The sequence below is a fragment of the Bubalus kerabau genome, chromosome 12 (genome assembly GCF_029407905.1).
Source record: "Bubalus kerabau isolate K-KA32 ecotype Philippines breed swamp buffalo chromosome 12, PCC_UOA_SB_1v2, whole genome shotgun sequence".
In the NCBI taxonomy this organism is placed as follows: Eukaryota; Metazoa; Chordata; class Mammalia; order Artiodactyla; family Bovidae; genus Bubalus; species Bubalus kerabau.
Window position 1 is genome coordinate 81539814 of NC_073635.1, and position 22681 is coordinate 81562494.

At 43.3% G+C, this 22681-nt stretch overlaps 1 long non-coding RNA gene across 1 annotated transcript; it reads right to left on the reverse strand.

The window, feature by feature from the left end:
* Positions 1-12527: 12527 nt before the first annotated feature.
* On the reverse strand, positions 12528-15796 carry LOC129624188 (uncharacterized). The gene is made up of 3 exons (XR_008700806.1): positions 15709-15796; positions 14512-14576; positions 12528-13676 (listed from the first exon to the last, which is right to left on the reverse strand). It is a non-coding gene; the product is annotated as an uncharacterized LOC129624188 (long non-coding RNA).
* Positions 15797-22681: the final 6885 nt, after the last annotated feature.

The following is a 22681-nucleotide window of genomic DNA, read 5'->3' on the forward strand; positions in this document are numbered from 1 at the left end:
CCAGTTTTGGTAATGTGTATGTTTCTAGGAATTTCTTTGTAGATTATCTTAATTTGTTGGCATTTAATTGTTCATGGTATTTTTTAAAAATAATTCTTTAAATTCCTTTAAGGTCTGTAACAATGTTCCCTCTTTCATAAATATTTTTAGTTATTTTCATCTTCTCTCCTTTTTTCTTAGTCTAGCTAAAGTTTTGTCAATTTTGTGGATTTTTTTCAAACAACTAACTTTTTATTTCCTTGAATCTCCCTGTTGTTTCTCTATGTTCTATTTTTTTTTTTAAACCCCTAACCTTTATCATTTCCTTCCTTCTTAAGGCTTCAGGTTTGTTTTTCTTTCCCTGAGTTACTTAAGATGTAAAGCTAGATTGTTGACTTGAGATTTTCTTGTTTAATGTATGCCTTATAGAGTTATAAATTAATTCTGAGTTCTGCTTTCACTTCATCCCACAAGTCTTGGTATGTTGTGTTTTTATTTTCATTTGTCTCAAGGTATTTTCCATTTTTCCTAGCAATTTCTTTTCTAAACCCATTATTTGTCTAAGTGTGTTGTTTAATTCCGTATAGTTGTGCTTTTCCAGCTTTACTTCTTTTATTTATTTCCACCTTCATTCCATGTGGTTAGAGAGAAGGATATTTTGATGATTTAAATCTTTAAAATTCATTGTTTTAAGACAGAGCATATGGTACATCTTAGGGAATGTTCCGTGTGCACTTGAGAAGATTGTGTGTTCTGCTGTTTCTGGTTGGGTGTTCTGTATATGTCTGCTGAGTCTATGGCTTATAGTGTTATCTAAGTCTTCTAAGTCCATATTGATCTTCTGTCTATATGTTCTACCCATTATTAAAAGTGGAAAATACTGAAGTCTTCATGTATTGTTGTAGAACTGTCCATTTGCCCCATTCAGCTCAGTCAATGTTTGCTTCAAATATTTTGGGGCTTTTTTGTCTGGTGCATATTTTTCAGGGAATCTATTTAAAACTTATTTTAAACAAATTTACTAGAGTCTATTCATGTTGCCAATTTAGAGATCTTGTTTTTGAGCCAGGTATAGCAGTGTAGCTGAATGCAATAACTTCTGTGGTCACCATTGCAGACTTGCCCTTTCTAGTCAACCTTTGAAACTTCTAACAAAATATCATGAAAGAGAAAAGGTAAATCAACCATTTCCTTCCTACTTGCATCTAAGGTTATTGGCAACATTTTTCTGTGTAAGAGCCCTTTAATCCTCTGTCAGCTTATTTTAGACAAGGCTTGAGGGTTGAAGAATGTGAGTTCCACTTTATGCCTAAGATTACCATAGGAAAAACGGAGAATCAGTTCAGTTTAGTTGCTCAGTCATGTCAACTTTTTGCAACCCCATGGACTGCAGTATGACAGGCTTCCCTGTCCATCACCAACTCCCAGAGCTTGCTCAAACTCATGCCTGTTGAGTCAGTGATGCCATCCAACCATCTCATCCTCTGTTGTCCCTTTTTCCTCCTGTTGTCAGTCTTTCCCAGCATCAGGCTCTTTTCTAATGAGCCAGTTCTTCGCATCAGGTGGCCAAAGTATTGGAGCCTCAGCTTTAGCATCAGTCCTTCCAATGAATATTCAGGACTGATTTCCTTTAGGATGGACTGGTTGGATCTCTTTGCAGTCCAAGGGACTCTCAAGCATCTTCTCCAACACCACAGTTCAAAAGCATCAATTCTTTGGCACTCAGATTTCTTTTTTTATGGTCCAGCTCTCACATCTCACATACATGACTACTGGAAAAGCCATAGCTTTAACTAGATGGATCTTTGTTGGCAAAGCTTTTTAATATGCTGTCTAGGTTGGTCATAGCTTTTCCTCCAAGAAGCAAGGATCTTTCAATTTCATGGCTGCAATCACCATCTGCAGTGATTTTGGAGCCCAATAAAATAAAAGTTGTCACTGTTTCCATTGTTTTCCCATCTATTTGCCATGAAGTGATGGGACCAGATGCCATGATCTTCATATTTTGAATGTTGAGTTTTAAGCCATCTTTTTCACTCTCCACTTTCACTTTCATCAAGAGGCTCTTTAGTTCTTCACTTTCTGCCATAAGGGTGGTGTCATCTGCATATCTGAAGTTACTGATATTTCTGCTGGCAATCTTGGTTCCAGCATGTGCTTCATCCAGCCCGGCATTTTGCATGATGTACTCTGCATATAAGTTAAATAAGCAGAGTGACAATATACAGCCTTGACGTATTCCTTTCTCAATCTGGAACTAGTCTGTTGTTCCATGTCTGGTTCTAACTCTTGCTTCTTGACCTGCATACAGATTTCTCAGGAAGCAGGTAAGACGGCCTGATGTTCCTATCTCTTGAAAAATTTTCCACAGTTTGTTGTGATCTACATAGTCAAAAGCTTTGGTGTAATCAACAAAGCAGAAGTAGATGTTTTTCTGGAATTCTTTTGTTTTTTTCTATGATCCAATGGATGTTGGCAATTTGATCTCTGGTTCCTCCAAATTTTCAAAATCCAGGTTGAACATTTGGAATTTCACAGTTCATGTACTGTTGAAGCCTCGTTTGGAGAATTACTTTGCTAGCATGTGAGATGAGTGCAATTGTGCAGTAGTTTGAACATTCTTTCGCATTGCCCTTCTTTGAGATTGGAATGTAAACTGACCTTTTCTAGTCCTGTTGCCACTACTGAGTTTTCCAAATCTTGATGAAAGTGAAAGAGGAGAGTGAAAAAGATGGCTTAAAACTCAACATTCAAAATATGAAGATCATGGCATCTGGTCCCATCACTTCATGGCAAATAGATGGGAAAACAATAGAAACAGTGACAGACTTTATTTTATTGGACTCCAAAATCACTGCAGATGGTGATTGCAGCCATGAAATTGAAAGATCCTTGCTTCTTTGAGGAAAAGCTTTGACCAACCTAGACAGCATATTAAAAAACAGACACATTACTTTGCCAACAAAGGTCTATATAGTCAAAGCTATGGTTTTATAGTAATCATGTATGGATGTGAGAGTTGGACAATAAAGAAAGCTGAGCACCAAAGAATTGATGCATTTGAACTGTGGTGTTGGAGAAGACTCTCGGGAGTCCCTAGGACTGCAAGGAGATCCAACCAGTCCATCCTAAAGGAAATCAGTCCTGAATATTCATTGGAAGGACTGATGCTATAGCTGAAACTCCAATACTTTGGCTGCCTGATGCAAAGAACTGACTCATTGGAAAAGACCCTGATGCTGGGAAAGATTGAAGGCAGGAGGAGAAGGGGATGACAGAGGATAAGATGGTTGGTTGGCTTCACTGACTCGATGGACATGAGTTTGAGCAAGCTCTGGGGATTGGTGATGGGTAGGGAAGCCTGGTGTGCTGCAGTCCATGGAATTGCAGAGTTGGACATGACTGAGCAGCTGAACTGAACTGTCCCAATCCCTTGTACTTAAACCAGAAATTAACAATCGTGCCTATATATTAGGGTTATTGTGACAATGTATTTAGATTGAAGCTAGCACACTAGCAGAACTTAAAAAAATTAAGACTATTGGTACTGTGTTTAGAGAACAAATAAATGTACCAAAATCTCAATCATCTCTAGCTTCTATGATTTTATTTTTTAACTTAGGGTTTCCTGGAAGGTCAGGGAAAAATATGGATGCACTGAATTAGATAATTCCTGAAATCTTATGAAAAGTGGCTTTTGCTGACTAATTGCCAGAGTGCAGTCCTAAGAATTTATGATATTCCAAAAAGGAGTGAAATTCCCAAATAGCATTCTTATTAAAGACAAGTAGAAGCTGGGTGCAGGTAATGACTAAAATTTAATGACTGTTTGCTCAGTGGTAAAAAATCCACTGGCCAACTCAGGTGACCCAGGTTCAATCCCTGGGTTAGGAAGATCTCTTGGAGAAGGAAATGGAGACCCACTCCAGTATTCTTGCCTGGGAAATCCCATGGACAGAGGAGCCCTGCAGGTTATAGTCCATGGGGGTGCAAGAGTCTGACACAACTTAGCGACTAAACAACAAGAACAAAATCTACTTTTTAGCGACATCTGTTGTAGGAAATGAGCATATTTGATTTCATTTAATACTCTAGATAATTCTATCAAATAGATATCATTTATCTCCCATTTATGGGTGAATAAAAAGTTTAAGAAATTTAAATTCACAGAGTCATTTAAACATTTAGGTCTAGAATTTGAATCCAGGTCTGTCTGATGCCCAAGCTCATGGTATTTCTTTGCCAACATCCACCTACCTTGTCTAACACCAATCTTTAAGAGTCAGGGATCAAAGAGCCTAAAAAATGTCTGCTGCTGCTGCTGCTAAGTCGTTTCAGTCGTGTCTGACTCTGTGCAACCCCATAGACGGCAGCCCACCAGGCTCCCTCGTCCCTGGGATTCTCCAGGCAAGAACACTGGAGTGGGTTGCCATTTCTTTCTCCAATGCATGAAAGTGAAAAGTGAAAGTGAAGTCGCCCATGCCTAAATCAGTATTTTTTAAAAAATGTTTTTGTCTTTGCTGACAGTGGCTGCGCGGGTGGGGAATTTCTTGGATTGGTTTCCCTTTGATCCCTGGTTTTGTGTCTTTCATCTTCCCTGAGGTCTTCATCTCACACATTTTCTCTGGCTTTTTCAGGATTCAGAGGAAGAATGAGAGTCAGCTGTTTACTCTGTTATCTAGAATATGCTGAAATCCACCAGCAGGACATGCATGATTTTAGCAGAAAAACAGAAAGCAGATTGCAGCTCACTTATCCTTGTATTTGCATCCTTTGGTGTGTGTGTGTGTGTGTGTGTTTGTGTGTATGTGACTGGTGGCTTGATCTCCTCCTGCAACGATGGCTTTCTTTTCTGCTTGTTATTTTTCTTTCCTTTCTTTCTGGGAAGAGATAAATTTCTAGTTTATTTGCCTTTTGAAACCCTCCCCCTCACAAATCTATCAGCATATCCTCACCTTCCACTCATCACAGTTAGCTCTTCACAGTGTTCCCCCATGATGACAACAGCTGAGTCAAAACCATCCGCCAGTTTTCATGTCTACCCACACAGTCAACAGCATGACATTATCTGATAAAAAGGAGATATTACCAGAGCTGAATAGAAAATGTCTTTTCCAAGAGCACATCTCCTGAAACTCCAGAAAATGGTCTCCATAACGTTCATCTGTAAGAACACGAGAGATGCTACTTAAACCCGGAGCCACCTGGAGCTCCTTCCAAGTTTGGTAACACATCCCAGGTTTACTTTGCGTTCTCCCAGGGAAGGCCAGCACTAGAAGACATGACCCCAGTAACAAAAATAAAAGAGGACTATGGTGGCCATAGGTACCAGTGACTGCAACTAAAGTGAGTCTTGGGGACTCCTAGAACTCTTTGTGAATATATTTTTAGGGTAGCTGGAATTTCTGCAATTGTGGGCGGAGGCAAAATATTCTGTTCACATCGCCTAATTTCTTCCCAAATATTCTACGTGGGAAACACATATTGTAAGCCTGAACAACAATCACAGTAAAACACACCATCATGAAGGCAACCAGCGATAAAATGTACAGTGAATAAGTACATAGGTTAAAATACCTATGCACATCATAGGTTAAAAACACCTTGCCATGCAGATATTTCATAGAGTAACAAAGCAATATTCTTGCTTTCATCAATAGCAAGAAATTTTGTTATATCGCTAGGCAGCTCTGCTCATTCCTACCTCAAAATTTTCTGTATCATAACAATGCTATTAATAGCCTTTCTTTCCCCTTCATAGGCTTTTAAAAACCCCTTTTTAGAACTGTGTGAGAAGTGAAGTTGCTCAGTCATGTGCGACTGAGATCACACAGATCATGTGTGATCCCATGGTCTGTAGACTACCAGGCTCCTTTGTCCGTGGAACTTTCCTGGCAAAAGCACTGGAGTGGGTTGCCATTTCCTTCTCCAGGGGATCTTTCTGACCCGGGGATAGAACCCAGGTCTCCTGCATTTCAGGCAGATGCTTTACCCTCTGAGCCATCAGCGAAGCCCCCCCGCCCCCCCACTTAAAATTGTATCAGTTCAGTTCAGTCACTTAGTCATGTCTGATTCTTTGTGACCCCATGAACTGCAGCATACCAGGCCTCCCTGTCCATCACCAACTCCCAGAGTTTACCCAAAGTCATGTCCATTGAGTTGGTGATGCCATCCAACCATCTCATCCTCTGTCGTCCCCTTCTCTTCCTGTCCTCAATCTTTCCCAGCATCAGCGTCTTTTCAAATGAATCAGCTCTTTACATCAAGTGACCAAAGTATTGGAGTTTCAGCTTCAACTTCAGTCCTTCCAATGAACACCCAGGACTGATTTCCTTTAGGATGGGCTGGTTGGATCTCATGCAGTCCAAGGGACTCTCAAGAGTCTTCTCCAACACCACAGTTCAAAAGCCTCAGTTCTTCAGTGCTCAGCTTTCTTTATAGTCCAACTCTCATGTCCATACATGACTACTGGAAAAACCATAGCCTTGACTAGACAGAACTTTGTTGGCAAAGTAATGTCTCTGCTTTTGAATATGCTATCTAGGTTGGACATAACTTTCCTTCCAAGGAGTAAGCGTCTTTTAATTTCATGGCTGCAGTCACCATCTACAGTGATTTTGGAGCCCAAAAAATAAGGTCTGACACTGTTTCCACTGTTTCCCCATCTATTTGCCATGAAGTGATGGGACCAGATGCCATGATCTTAGTTTTCTGAATGTTGAACTTTAAGCCAACTCTTTCACTCTCCTCTTTCATCAAGAGGCTTTTTAGTTCCTCTTCACTTTCTTCCATAAGGGTGGTGTCATCTGCATATCTGAGGTTATTGATATTTCTCCTGCCAATCTAGAATTATATACATAATATAAAATTTACTATATTAACCATTTTTAAGTGCATAGTTCAGTGGCATTAAGTACATTCGAAATCATCACCTTTATTCACCTCCACAGCTTTTTCATCATTCCAGACTGAAACTGTACCCATTAAACAATTCCCCATATTTCCCACCCTTCAACCCCTGGTAACTACGATTCTACTTTCTGTCTCTATGAATTTGCCTCTTCTAATCACCTTATATAAGTGGAATCATGCAGTATCTGTCCTTTTGTGCCTGGCTTATTTCACTTAGCATAATGCTATTAAGATTCATCCATGCTGTAGCATGCATCAGAATTGTACTCTTTTTTAAAGGTTGGATGATATTCTATTGGAAGGATGGACCATGTTTTATTTACTCATTCATTGATGGACACCTGTGTTGCTTGCACCTTCTGACTATTGTGACTAATGCTGCCCTGAACACTGGTGTACCAAGACCCGTTTGAATCACTGCTTTCCATTCTTGTGGGTGTATTTGCCCACATACACCTAGAAGTGGAATTGCTAGAACCGCGATGGCACCCTACTCCAGTACTCTTGCCTGGAAAAATCCCATGGATGGAGTACTCTGGTAGGCTGCAGTTCATGGGGTCGCTAAGAGTCGGACACGACTGAGTGACTTCACTTTGACTTTTCACTTTCATGCATTGGAGAAGGAAATGGCAACCCACTCCAGTATTCTTGCCTAGAGAATCCCAGGGATGGGGGAGCCTGGTGGGCTGCCATCTAAGGGGTCGCACAGAGTCAGACACCACTGAAGCGACTTAGCAGCAGCATGGACCTTCTAGGCTTAATTTTTTGAGGAAATGCCGTACTGTCACTAGATTTTATTACTGCTTGCTCACCTTCTCCTCACCCTCCTAAGGAGTGTCTGACTCCTGCCTTCTTGATTCTCAAGCTGCTTGTGAACTAGACGCAGGAGAATGAGTAGAGGGAAGAACCAAATGGTGGTAAGAAAATGGAATGGGTTCCAAGCCACCTGGGGATGCTCTAGGTGTTCTTTTGTGCTGGAGAAGAGTTCAGGGAGTGAGCAAGGGCAAGCAGAAACAAAGCCGAGAACTAGAAGGGTCTTTGTGAGAAAGAGAGAGGAGGTGAGTGGAGAGGTGCTGGGGCTGGAAGTGAGAAGCTGTGGAGGAGGAAGCTTTTAAGACATGTTCCTGCTCTGTGGTGTGACCCGGAACTGCCCATTGTTCTCAGATCCACGGAAAGCTGGGAATTCCTCTGAAAGTTTCTCCTGATTGTTGGATTGGGTTCCTGGCATTTGAGTCCCTGCAGAGACTGTGTCATAAGAAGCTCTGGGTAGGAATTCCCTGGCGGTCCAGTGGTTAAGACTCTGCTTTCAATGCAAGGGACTGGAGTTCAATCCCTGGTTGGGAAACTAAGGTCCCACATGTTACGTGATGTGGCCAAAAAGTATGTATAGAAAAGAAGCCCCTAGGTACATGGAAATTACAGCTAAGTTGGCTAAAGTTTCTGATATTCTAATAGCGAAAGTCCTACTACTTCAATAAACGAAAAAAGGGAGAAAACCCCCACAGAATGAGAGCCAGCGAAAGTGAAAGTCACTCAGTCATGTCCAACTCTTTTTGACCCCATGAACTGTAGTCCGCCAGGCTCCTCTGTCCATGAAATTCTCCCAGCAAGAATACTGGAGTGGGTTGCCATTCCCTTCTCCAGGGGATCTTCCTGACCCAGGAATCAAACCCAGGTCTCCCCCTTGGCAGCCAGATTCTTTACTGTCTGAGCCACCTGGAATGAGAGACAAGGTTATAATAAAACATTAATTCTTTTTTTCTCAGTTCTTCAGGCTGTTAATAAAATAAATGTAGCTGTGGGAGGATTATTTTCATTGCCTGCAGCCCAGGCTTGCTCAGCTCTGGCTTTAACTGGAGTTGTCTGCTTGAATATTCATAAGCAGGAATCGCCAACTCACAAATCAGGATTATTTTCTATACAGGATACCCACTAGAAGCAAAGTCACCATTTATTTGGAAAAAACAATATGGTGTGTGGGATGGAATGAGGTTATGGTAACACAGTTTCCCTAACCCCAAGTTGGGCTGTATTCTGATGCACCATCTGAAAAGGCAAAATATTTTTAAGCAGTAGAGCCTTGCAAAACCAGCACATATGGCTGCCTTAGTTTTTGGTGCTAAAATAGGATTCCTTATGTCGAGGATGGAGGAAATCTCTCCCTCCATCCTTCTTGAGTTCTTGTGGCTGGACTAATAATAAAATTGACAGGATGGAGCAATTAACAGGAGAAAAAAACAATTTCATTTTGAGCCCATAGGAGATCATAAAATAATGCTTGGTGGGTGACCAAAACAGGCAATTTTAATATCTTTTTAGACAAAGAAACAATAAATTTGTGAAGATTTGAGAGGATAAAGAAACTTTAGTTTGGGTGCTTAAATGAATGAATGAAGTCACTCAGTCGTGTCCAACTCTTTGTGACCCCATAGATTGCAGCCCATGGAATTTTCCAGGCAAGAATACTGGAGTGGGTTGCCATTTCCTTCTCCAGGGGATCTTCGTGACCCAGGGATCAAACTTGGGTCTCCCACATTGCAGGCAGAGGCTTTACCTCTGAGCCGACTTAATTAGTAAAAATTTAGGCAAGGTTTGGGCTTGTAAATTGGTGAACAGGTAACAAGGTCTTTGTTCATAAGCCTCTTGACCCTGAATTTTCATTTTTCTGATGACAAAAATGTTTTTCTACTTCCTGTCCAAGGAGAGCACCTTTCACAAGGGAGATTTATTTCCTGCTTTCAGGGACCGGAGAGGAGAGTCAGAGTGTTCCTCTTGCACTGGTTCTTTCTTAAATCATTTTGATTTTAAATAATGAACATGCCATTGAGGCACAGTTTGGGGTGGTCTGCCACGAGGCTCAGCACTTACTCTGGGATGATCTTTTCTGTAAATTGAACAGCATTACCCCAGAACATTCACAGGCTCCTTGATTTATCGATTCAGTTGCTTCCTAACAAGGTACAAAATCTCTTCTATATATGTTTCAGGTCTCCCCTTTTGAGTCCGTCCTCTCCCACCACCTACCTTGCACCCATTCTGAACTCCTTAGTTAACCCAGTACGTGCCATGTTCTCCGTTCTTTGGCAGGTGTAGGTTCTTCTCTGGGGAATGCCCATCCCTGCCCTCGGCCCAGATGAACTCTGCTAATTCTTCTAGACTCTGCTGAGGCATCGTCTTCCAAGAGAAAGACCTCTGCTATCACTTCTCACCCTTGTGTATTTGTCACGGTGCTCTCTCTCTGCCTCTGGGTTATCCCTGTGCCCTTCTGTCATAACAAGGTATTTCACATCACGACTGTAAATGATTGTTTCCTTCATGTCTTCCCAGGAGAGAAAGCTGTTTGAGGTTGTATTAGCTCGCTAAGGCTGCCATAACAAAATACCAAATGGCTTAAATGACAAGAATTAGTTTCTCACACTTTTGGAAGCTGAAAGTCCAAGGTCCAGCTACCAGCAGGGTTGGTTTCCTCTGAGCCTTCTTTTTTCAGCTGGTAGGTGGCTGCCTCCTTGCCCCGTGCCATCACAGAGCCTTCCCTATGCACAAAAGCATCCTTGCTATCTCTTCCTTTTCTTATAAGGACACGGGTCATGTTGAAGCAGGGCTCCACCCTTATAACCTTGTTTAACTTCAATTACCTCTTCCTATGTCCTATCTCCAAATATTGTCACACTAGGGTTATGGCTCCAACACATTAATTTTGAGGGGGACACAATTCAGCTGGAGCTTCCCTGGTGCTCAGATGGTAAAGAATCTGCCTGCAATGCAGGAGACCAGGATTCGATCCCTGAGTCCAGAAGATCCCCTGGAGGAGGAAATGGCAGCCCACTCCAATATTCTTGCCTGGAGAATCCCATGGACAGAGGAGCCTTGGGGGACTACGGTCAGTGGGGTCTCAAACAGTCAGACACGACTGAGCAACTAACAGCTTCAGTTTCAATTCAGTTAATGACAGAGGACAAGGACCATTTATTACAATAATTCATATCTCTATGTCCTATCAAAGTGCTTGGTACTCAATAAACAATGAACAAATATGTATTAAGGAATCAAATAACAAATGGGAGAATAAATGAATAAAATTATAGAAAACTGCTCTCATTGTCAAAGTTTGAAGGTATCACAGGACTTAAGATACTCACTGTTGGCAAATGAAGCTGTAGTAAAGAATATGATCAGAGAGAAAGGGAGCCTGCAGAGAAATAAAAATAAAGGAAAAATACTGCAAAGTGGTTAGGAAACATTACCTGCCTTTTTTTTTTCCCTTTGGTTCTTACATAGAATATCTCCAAGCAAAATCTTTTAGAGCAAAATCTTTTTTTTTTTTAAGAAAATATGCTTATAAAGAAAAGATAATTATTTGTTAAAAAGAAAGAAAAACATTAAGTCAGATGATGTTGATGATGGGCTGGTTATTATTTCTGAACAACCCAAACAAAAATTATTATTCTAATGAAGATCTATCCTGTCAACATATCTCTCTCTGTTAAAGCTTAGCATGGGACTTCCTTGGAGGTCTAGTGGTTGAGGCTCTGGGCTTCCAACACAGAGTGTGTGAGTTCGATCCCTGGTTGGGGAACTAACATTGCACACACCATGTGACACAGCTGAAAAAAAACCCCAAATACATAGATTTTAAAAAATCTAATTTAAAATTTGAGGAATAATAGAGGGATATGGTGTGATGGGAAAGATGATGAAGTTCAGGATGTACTGAACCTGAAAGAAATGAGTTTATGATATACAGAAGGGCATTTACAGTGTCAAATATTGAAAGGGAATGAGGCTGCTGGATTTATTCATAATACATTAAAAATCACTGATGCACATCCTCCAGAACTGCTAAAGTGAAAAAGATTTTTAAAATAATCAAATGATGATGAGGATAGGAGCAACAAGAATGTGTGCATACTGCTAGTAGGGGTGTGAATTGGTATGACCACTCTGTAAATGCTTTGGCCGTATCTATCACATTAACACTGCTGCTGCTGCTGCTAAGTCGCTTCAGTCGTGTCCGACTCTGTGTGGCCCCAAAGACGGCAGCCCACCAGGCTCTGCTGTCCCTGGGATTCTCCAGGCAAGAATACTGGAGTGGGTTGCCATTTCCTTCTCCAATATATGCACGTATGCTAAGTCACCTCAGTCGTGTCCAACTCTGTGCTACCCCATGGACAGCAGCCCACCAGGCTCCTCTGTCCATGGAATTCTCCAGGCAAGAATACTGGAGTGGGTTGCCATTTCCTTCTCCAATACATGCACGCATGCTAAGTTGCTTCAGTCCTGTCCAACTCTGTGCTACCCCATGGACAGCAGCCCACCAGGCTCCTCTCTCCATGGAATTCTCCAGGCAAGAATACTGGAGTGGGTTGCCATTTCCTTCTCCACACATTAACACTAAAGATATGGATAGACAGCGGCCCCCCATTGCCACCTCTAGATATATATTCAATAGAAAGGTGTACACGTGTTTACTGAAAGATTCCACAGCAGTCGTCCTCATGGTTCCATAAATAGGAATTCACTTCTAGATCCCATCAACACCAAGAGGCCCACGACATTCGGTCCAACAATTTATTTATTTATTTATTTTTTGGTCCAACAATTTAGTGCAAAAAAATAATAATAACAATAATAAGGGATTTTAAAAAATGGATGATTCTAAGTGAAAGATCCCTATGCCCCTAGAGAGTTATATCCAGAATGGTTTTCTTAATCCAGAAGCCAGGTCCCTCATTTCTAAATAGACAGTCAGATATGTTCTTTTCATTTTTTAAAAGTAAATTTGAAAACATCACCTTTTTACTAATGGAACCATAGAATCGAGGCTCATTTTACCCCTTGGGTTATTAGCCCAACCAGCGTTTCACACAGAGCTGGGTTTTTATCCACACATAACCCTTCCATCACCATCACCATCATCATCGTCTGTTGCTTCTACCCCAGTTTCTTACATTACACACTTTTAGCATCATTACCCCAAATTGGAGAATTTCAGGTAGAATCATCTGCGAAAATACCGGAGGTAAAAATACGCCATTACGGGCTGTTGATGTCACACCGAGGCCTTGCTTGCTACTTTTCTGCTCATTTTACTGCACTTAACCCACTCGAAAAGGAACTGAACTATAATCAACAGCAATTTATCCGTGCTAATGGAGGATGGGAGAGGCACTGGTAATATAAGGTGGCAAGTAATAAGAGAGACATAGAGGAAAAAGACAACATGTGCCCACATGCTTTTCAGATATAATACATACTATAAATACCTGCCATAATAACTTTGTATTCAGTTGGGGTAGCCTGTGGCCTGGGATGAGGAAGTGAGACTACCACCTTTTGTATTGTGGTCATTGGCCGAAGCAGGGAGAGCTGTACAACAAGCCAGAAAATTGAGAGCTGATTTTCAGCCAATGACCATGGACAACAGGTGGCTGTTTGTGAGCCAGGTTCATACATCATGTCCCATTTTTCCATTTGAAAAAAACTGCCAGACTAGTTTTATTCTGTAACTGTTTTTTCAATGAATCACCTCAAAGTGGACCTTACTTCCTGGTGAACTCCTGGGAAAATTCGAATTCAGTATGGCCCTCAAGTTTCACTCCTGTAGAAATGGCCATGAAGCTTGGCATGTGCCAGTCTGATGAAGGAACCTTGATCTTGGCTGCCCTTGAAGGATGCCCATGGGGCAGGCTGCGAGGCGGGCTTTGGCTGTCTGCGGATAGCACACAGCATTCTTTGCATCTGGACGTCCCATTTCCGTAGGAAGGCATAGATCATTTTGCTAGACTCTGTGGACAAGTCAAAATAAATCAAGATCTTCTTTAGAACCAAAATCTCAATTACTTTTTTCATCAGATTTGCTTGGGCTATACATATATAAATGGGAAAAAAGGCAGACACAGAATGTTAAACAAACTTTTTCTTCTTTTGTACTGTAACTATAGCTCAAAAAAATCAGCTTTATAAGAGTGTATGGTCTTAATGACTCAGAAAGGGAGGCAAAATTTTTCACAATTTTCACCTTTCTAAAATGTCATTTCCTCCCTTGTCCTTAACTGTCACATATGGTGTCATGTTGACCCATGACACACCCTTCACCCTTGAAAGCTCATTCTCCAGAGTCACAGTTTCTTAATATTTGTTAGGTTAGGTGCCACCTTCCAATACCCAGTTATTACCGCAGCCAATTAACTAGTTCACTGGCTCATGAAAGCTGCAACGCTCCTAGAAGCAATAAAATTAAAGCACAGAGTTCTTTTTAAAGGCAGAGAGATTTGGCAGGACTTTTTGTTGTTGTTGTCATCGCTGTGAGCTGCCCTTCAAGTTTGAGAAGCCTTGAGCTGTAAAGAGTTGACTATATCCTTTGATGTATGAAGAATCCAATTTAGAGCTTAGCCTGTGCACATTTTCTAGAAACTAAGCCAGGTGTTTGGATAGGGGAGTGGTATTTCACAGCAGAGATGTTTGGCCCTAATAAATGAGGCAGAAACTGGTTAGCTCTTAATTAAACCCACTCTCTTTCCTCTGAGCTGAGAGTTAGTTCACAGTTTCCTTGCAGTGAGGTAGGTGTATTCACATGATTGAGATGTAGCTGATAGAATGTGCTAGAAATCATGTTCATACCTGTGCACCTGGCTCCACAGTCTTTCTCTTCTGACTTGATGCAGGCAAATGTGGTAACTGAGAACCTGGTGTTGAAAATGATGGATCCATAAGGTCCCTGAGTTACCTCTTGGTGGCAAAATGCCCACAGGTCAGGGATAAGCTTTACTGAGAAAAATAAACTTATGCTCTCTGGAGCCATAAGACTTAGGGTTTTATGTTATATCCTTAATTCTTCCTTAGCCAAAACTCTAAACCAGCATATGCCCAAGTTTAATGCGTATTAACATTTCAACTCACTGCGGCAGGCAAGTTTAGACTCACCTTTGTTAAAACAAATAAAAGCCTGTGCGTTTTCAGGACCTTGCAAAGACTTCAAATCCTTGCAAGACAATAGTTTCTTGACGGTCAATTATTATTGGTGATAAGAAGTCCTCTGTGAGCAAAGCTCTCTTGAAGGCATTGGGTAGGGACATTGGTCATAGACTAAACACAATGCCCAAGGAACATAGGAAAACAAAGATAAATTAAAAAAGCATATAGACCTTGGAGGCTGGCCACTAAAAAAAAATACCCACAACCGAAAAAGTTGTAAGGTGAAGTGAAAGTCGCTCAGTCGTGTCCGACTCTTTGCAACCCCATCGACTATACAGTCCATTGAATTCTCTAGACCAGAATACTGGAGTGGGTAGCCTTTCCCTTCTCCAGGGGATCTTCCCAACCCAGGGATTAAGCCCAGATCTCCCACATTGTGGGCGGATTCTTTATTAGCTGAGCCACAAGGGAAGCCCCTAAAAAGTTGAGTTAGGCTTTATTTGGTGGGAATGTTAGGACTTGAGTCTGGGAGACAGTATCTCAGGGAACCTGGAGAGAGGTGACTCGAAGGAGGCAGGGGAGGAGCCAGACTATAAACAAGTATGCAGTGAGGGGCAGGTAATCTGAATATGAAAAGATCACTGTTAATTAAGAGAAAACTAAATCTCTCACATAAGGAGATTTAGCAATCTTCTATGTATGGAAAGCTGCAAGCATCTGGGCTTGCTGAAATTACTTCTTTCATATGCATCTAGCTATGCGGGGCCAATCCTGCTTTCTTTATTGTTCACATATTAATTCCTTGTTTAACATAAGAGATGGTGAATGTGGTGGATGGCTACCTCTCACATCCGCCCCCCCACCCCCTCCCCGCTCCTCAGTGTTTACTGGGGAGGAATTTACCTGATGGCTTCCAAATAGCAGACTTTGTTCCACCTGGGCTCAGAAATCTGTATTTGGATAAGGCTCGTTTACTGGTAGAGTGTAGAGCAGAAAACATTTTATTTCACAAGGCTAATCCTCAGAGCTCAAACAATTGTTACAGGAGGGTCTGGGGAATTTTGAGACTTGCCAAAGCCACACCGAGAAGTGAAGTGAAGTCATTCAGTCGTGTCCGACTCTTTGCGACCCCATGGACACCAGGCTCCTCCGTCCATGGGATTTTCTAGGCAAGAGTACTGGAGTGGGCTGCCATTTCCTTCTCCAGGGAATCTTCCTGACCCAGGGATCAAACCAGGTCTCCCGCATTGTAGACAGACGCTTTACCGTCTGAGCCACCAGGGAAGTCCGAGAACCAGGAGCCAAATTGAGATGAGGAACCAGTGCTTGAATTCATAGAGCTGAACTGACTCAGGTTTCCTTCTGAGGCTCCTCAGGCCCAGGGAACAAAGACGTGGGTTATAGTTACAGGCAAAGTGACAGAGTGTCCTCTGAGGTCTTTTCATTAAGCTCCTGAGATATACCTTAGACCTTTCAGTTTATTTTTGTGGAAATAAAAACCAACCACATGAGAAAAATGGGCTATTTGTTTTGAGCTTGCCGTAGCAAGGGAGGCAGCCACATCCCTTGCCTCTGGCAGAGACTCAAGGGCAGGCCGGGGAGTGGGAGAGCCTCAGAGAGGAAGCAGGGAAGGCCCCTCCCTGATTGGAGGCTGCTGGCCTGGGGGCGGGCCAACCAGGAGCGTGGCTCCTCTATGATTGGTCAGGGTGCATATTTGGCTTTCTCTGATTGGTACTAAGGTGGAGGTAGGGAGTGAAAATTAGGGAAACTATGAGCCATGAAATTAAAAGACGCTTACTCCTTGGAAGGAAAGTTATGACCAACATAGACAGCATGTTCAAAAGCAGAGACATCACTTTGCCAGCAAAGGTTCATCTAGTCAAGGCTGTGGTTTTTCCTGTGGTCATGTATAGATGTGAGAGTTGGACTGTGAAGAAGGCTGAGTGCCGAAGAATTGATGCTTTTGAACTGTGGTGTTGGAGAAGACTCTTGAGAGTCCCTTGGACTGCAAGGAGATCCAACCAGTCCATTCTGAAGGAGATCAGCCCTGGGATTTCTTTGGAAGGAATGATGTTAAAGCTGAAACTCCAGTACTTTGGCCACCTCATGCAAAGAGTTGACTCATTGGAAAAGACTCTGATGCTGGGAGGGATTTGGGGCAGGAGGAAAAGGGGACAACAGAGGATGAGATGGCTGGATGGCATCACTGACTCGATGGACGTGAGTCTCAGTGAACTCCAGGAGTTGGTGATGGACAGGGAGGCCTGGCGTGCTGCGATTCATGGGGTCACAAAGAGTCGGACATGACTGAGCGACTGATCTGATCTGATGAGTTGTTAATCAAGAATTGGCCCTTCGGGCAGATTGTTACACGAATTATTCTAAGTCCCTGGATTGTTGGTAGAGATGGCAACCTGGATTCTGCAAGTCTGTGACAGCAGGCTGCCTTCCTGGATTATTTATTGTAGATAGGCAGTTGGCTTCCCATCAGGTTACTGCTTGTGGTGGGTCAGATTTCATCTGTATATATGGTTTGGTCATGATCCCTTTGTCTATTCAGTCTCTATTTTTACAATGACTTTTTCTAAACAGACCACTTTCTTGAGGTGGTCTTCCTTCCTTCTACTATCTTATTTAAAGGTCTCCATCTCTCCTCACCATAAACTTGTCCCTGGCAGTGGGTACCCTCCCTCAAAATCTTCCCTCCCTGGAAGCTAGACCCTTTGTCCCCTAGGACACCTTTTTGATTGAGACTTGGAGGTAAAATTTATCTTTGCAGTTTGGCCCCTTGAAAGTCTTAATCACATCAGTCCTCAAAATCTTTTTCTTATTTCTGTTTCTCTGAGGGGATGTAGCCTTCTTGGGCAAACTAGCCCATTGGTGGCAACTTACTTTTGGCTGGCCAGGCAGACTAGGCCTCTCATTGTGTGTGTGCTAAGTTGCTTTTGGGCTCCCCTGAGAGCTCAATTGGTCCAGAATCCACCTGCAATGCAGAAGACCCCAGTTCAATTCCTGGGTCAGGAATATCTGCTGGAGAAGGGATAGGCTAACCACTCTGGTATTCTTGGGCTTTCCTTGTGGCTCAGCTGGTAAAGAATCCATCTGCAATGAAAGAGACCTGGGTTCTATCCCTGGATTGGGAAGATTCCTTGGAGAAGGGAAAGGCTACCCACTCCAGTATGCTGGCCTGGAGAATTCCATGAAATGTGTAGTCCATGGGGTCACAAAGAGTCAGACAAGACTGAGCGACTTTCACTTTCATTTTCTCTAAGTCGCTTCAGTTGTGTCTGACTCTTTGCAACCCCATGAACTGTAGCTCGTCGGCTTCCTCTGTCCATGGGATTTTCCAGGCAAGAATACTGAAGTGGATTGCCATGTCCTCCTCCAGGGGACCTTCCCAACCCAGGGATCAAATCTCTTGGTTCTCCTGCATTGGCAGGTGGGTTCTTTACCATTAGTGACACCTGGGAAGCCCCAGGTCTCTCATTATATTGAATTAAAGAAAAGAATTAAGATTTAAAAGCTCTGCAAACGAATGAGGAAAAACTATTTGATATGTATATATTTGTGCATATTTTTCTTTTTGAGCTTATTGATTTATTCTGCTTTAAATCAGAAAAGAATCTGGTCAAAAGAAGAAAATAAAATACATTTCTTCTTATGCCCCACTTTCAGCTGTTTTAGGCTAATGGCAGACCCCACACACCCAATCTCAGTATTCTATGCATTTAAAAGAGCCTCAAGTATCAACTCTTTGGAAGCCCAGTGTCTTTAAATTTGAAAAAATAGGCAGGCAGGGCAGGATGCCATGATTTCAGCTCCCTGGACTCATTTCAGGAGCTTGATTAACTCTTCGGTTGGGCTCAACAAGGGGAAGCTGAAGTGTCTGCTTAGGGGAAGAGGTAGGGGGCATTCAAATGAGGGCTGTCGCCATTTGAAAACGTCTCATCGCAGGACCTTCATAGCTGCAGCACCAACTTGAAGCCTGTTTGCTCACAAATGGCCCCTCGAGCAGTCTTAGGGCTGTGTCTGAGCCAGGGAGTCTTTGTTTCAGAAAGTGCTTTCCACTGGGAGGTGGGAATGTGAAGTGAGGGAGCCCTCTTTTGGAGGAGGAAAGCTAAGGAGAAAAGTCAGAGCCTGGGGAAGACCGCAGACCAGAGATGGGAAAGAATAGGCAAGCTTAGGACTCTTAGGTCATCTTTATGGGCAGGTAGGTACTCAGGAGGGGTTTCCCTGGTGGCTCAGTGGGAAAGAATCCACCTGCCAATGCAGGAGACCTGGCTTTGATCTCTGGATCGGGACGATCCTCTGAAGGAGGGCATGGCAACCCTCTCCAGTATTCTTTCCTGGAGAATCTCATGGACAGAGTAACCTGGTGGGCTACAGCCCATAGGATCGTTAAGAGTCAGACATGACTGAAGTGACTTAGCCCCCACACAGACTTGGGTTTAAGTTTTGGCTCTGCTGCTTTGGATCTGGGTGGGTTTGGACAAGTGGCTTGATTCCCAGGAGGCTGAAATCTCCCCATGGTTAAATAGGACTGAAATAATCGAATTCCACCTTGTTTTCAGGATAAAATGAGGAAATGTAATGCCCTTGACATCTAGTAAGCATTCCAAAAATGTTTGACCTAGGATAATTCTTTTCATAGACTCATGATTGTTTTACTTAATATGTGTTTAAGTTCCTTTGGGTAATATACTTTGTACATAAACCTGTACCTAAGTTTCCACTCATTGGAAAAGACCCCGATGTTGGGAAAGATTGAAGGCAGGAGAAGGGGACGACAGAGGATGAGATGGTTGGATCACATCACTGACTTGATGGACATGAGTTTGAGGAAGCTCCGGGAGATAGTGAAGGACAGGGGAGCCTGGCGTGCTGCAGTCCCTGGGGTTGCAAAGAGTCAGATGCAACTGGGCGACTGAACTGAAGGGCCAGTCTCCACTCAGTGACGGCTCACTTTATTAGAAAAACCCAGTCAGCCTGGTGCTGTATTTTAGAATTCTCATTCTAAAGAATAGCTAACACTTATTGAGGGTTTGGGGCCTCCCTGGTGGCTCAGTGGTAAAGAACCTGCCTGCCAATGAAGGAGACACAGGAGATGAGATTTCAGTCCCTGGTTGCAGGAAGCTCCCCTGGAGAAGGAAGTGGCAACCCGCTCCAGTATTCTTGCCTGGGAAATCCCATGGACATAGGAGCCTGGCGGGCTACAGTCCATAGAGTCACAGAAGGGTCAGACACAACGCAATGACTGAACACACCAAGAACATTGAGCGTTGAAGAGCCAGGTGCAGGTTTAAGCACTTCCTATGCACTGGTTCATTAATCTTCACAATTAGCATGCAAAGAAAGGAGTATTATCTAGGAATCGGGAACTGAGGCACAGTGAGGTCATCTTGCCTGCAGTCATTTAGCTGGTAAGCGGTGGAATGGGAATTTGAAGCTCTTAGGCCAGTGGTTCTCCAGTGAGGGGTGATCCCCAACCCACCCTCCACAGGGAACATTTGGCCACATTATCAGCTGTCACACAGGGCAGGGGGAGGATGCTCCTGGTCCCTAGTGGATAGGAGGCCAGGGGTGCTGCCAACAAGTATTTATGTAGCACAAATGTCAGATGGGCCAACACTGAGCAATCTTTCCCAAGTTTATGTTCTCAACTATTTCTTTATCTGGTTCCCATGTATTTCCTACAGCTAACACAAAGATAATTTAAGACCACATAATAACTCTATGCTGGCTTCCCTGGTGGCTCAGAGGTTGAAACGTCTGCCTCTAATGCGAGAGACCTAGGTTTGATCCCTGAGTCAGGAAGATCCCCTGGAGAAGGAAATGGCAACCCACTCCAGTATTCTTGCCTGGGGAATCCCATGGACGGAGGAGCCTGGTGGGCTACAGTCCACGGGATCACAAAGAGTCGGACACGACTGAGCAACTTAACTAACTTTCAATAACTCTATGGCTTTCCTCAGGTCTTGCCTGCTGTGCTGTGCTTAGTCATTCTGTTGTGTCCGACTCTGCGACCCCATTGACTGTAGCCCACCAGGCTCCCCTGTCTAAGGGGATTGTCCAGGCAGGAATACTGCAGGGGGTTGCCATGCCCTCCTCCAGGGGATCTTTCTGACTCAGGGATCGAACCCAGATCTCCTGCATTCCAAGCAGATTCTTTCCAGCTGAGCTATCAGGGAAGCCTCAGGTCTTGCATGCCATTCTGCAAAACTTTAGGATAAGTAATTAATCTGAGAATTCGTTGCTATTTAGGGCTTCCCTGGTGGCTCAGCTGGTGAAGAATCTGCCTGCAATGTGAGAGACCTGGGTTAGATCCCTGGGTTGGGAAGATCCCCTGGAGAAGGGAATGGCTACTCACTCCAGTATTCTTGCCTGGAGAATTCTATGTATAGTCCTTGGGGTTGCAAAGAGTCGGACACGACTGAGCAACTTTCCCTTTCACTAGTTTTTCAAAGAATTGTGGAATAAACACTTTTAAAAAATCCAAATGTAACATAGTACCAGAAAAAAAAAAAAAAGCCTCCTCCTTTAATTCAGAAACAGCGAGTTTCTGGGAGTACATGGTGAACCTGAAAGGGAATGCTTAAGTGATGTTTCAGTGAAAAGTGCAAAACACTGGTGGAGATGGGCTCTGCGGGTGGTGACAGGGCCACGAAGGAGCAGAGACTCGAAGCGGGTGCTCGCCTGCTTTCTCCCCAAAGCCAAAGAACCAGGCGACAGAGAACAGAAGGACCTGGGTTCGATCCCTGGGTTGGGATGAACCCCTGGAGAAGGAAATGGCCACCCACACCAGTATTCTGGCCTGGGGAATCCCCATGGACAGAGGCGCCTGGGGGGCTACAGTCCATGAGGTCGCAAAGAGTTGGACACAACTGAGCGACTAACGCTTTGACTTTTTTTTCCTGGAAAACAAAACACCTCTGCGGCAGAGGTGTAAGACCAGAGAAGCATCCTTAAATTTCCCTGGCTGGAAGGCTGCTTATTCATCCCTCCACCATCCATCTGTTGACTGTTCTGGGACAGACAGAGATGAAGGAGAAAAAAAAGCTCTTGCCCTCAGGGCTTGTGCTTTTGGCTGAGACAGAAAATTTAAAAATGAACAAAAAATATATATACTTTGATATTTGAGGGTGACAGTCCTAGGAAGAGAAACAGCAGAGGTAGGTGTCACAGGAGGCAAGGCTGCTGTCATTCAGGTAGGGTCTCTGGGAAGACCTTCCTGCGAAGATGGCATTGGAGTAAAAACCCAAACGAAGTGTTACGCAAAGACATAGGGGCAGGTGTTCCTGAAAGCGATATAGGCATTTTTTTTTTTTTCTTCCCAGAAGAGCAAGAAGCCCAGTGTGGGAAAAGGAGGGGTGAGCACTGAGAGTGGATGTATGTATGTGTGTAACTTCCATTTTCCTGTACAGAAGAAACTAACATAACATTGTGAATCAACTATATTCCGGTAAACATGTTTTAAAAATTCCCATGTTGAAATGTGGACTCCCAAGGTGACGGCATTCGGAGGTGCAGCCTCTGGGAGGTGATCATAAGGGTGGACTCCTCAGGACTGGGCCAGTGCTATTGTAAGAGACCCTCAAGAGTCCTCTCGCCCCTCTTCCACCATGGGAGGACAGAGGGAGAAGACATCTGTCCCTGAACCAGGAAGCAGTTCCTCTCCAGACCCCGAATCTGCCTTGATCTTGGACTTCCCAGCCTCTGGGAATGGTTAGAAATAAATGTTTTCTGTTTAAGCCATCCACTCTATGGTATTTGTATTATGCCATCTTCCCAGGTGGCGCTAGTGGTAAAGAACCTGCCTGCTAATGTGGGAGACCTAAGAGATGTGGGTTCCATCGCTGGGTCGGGAAGACCCCCTGGA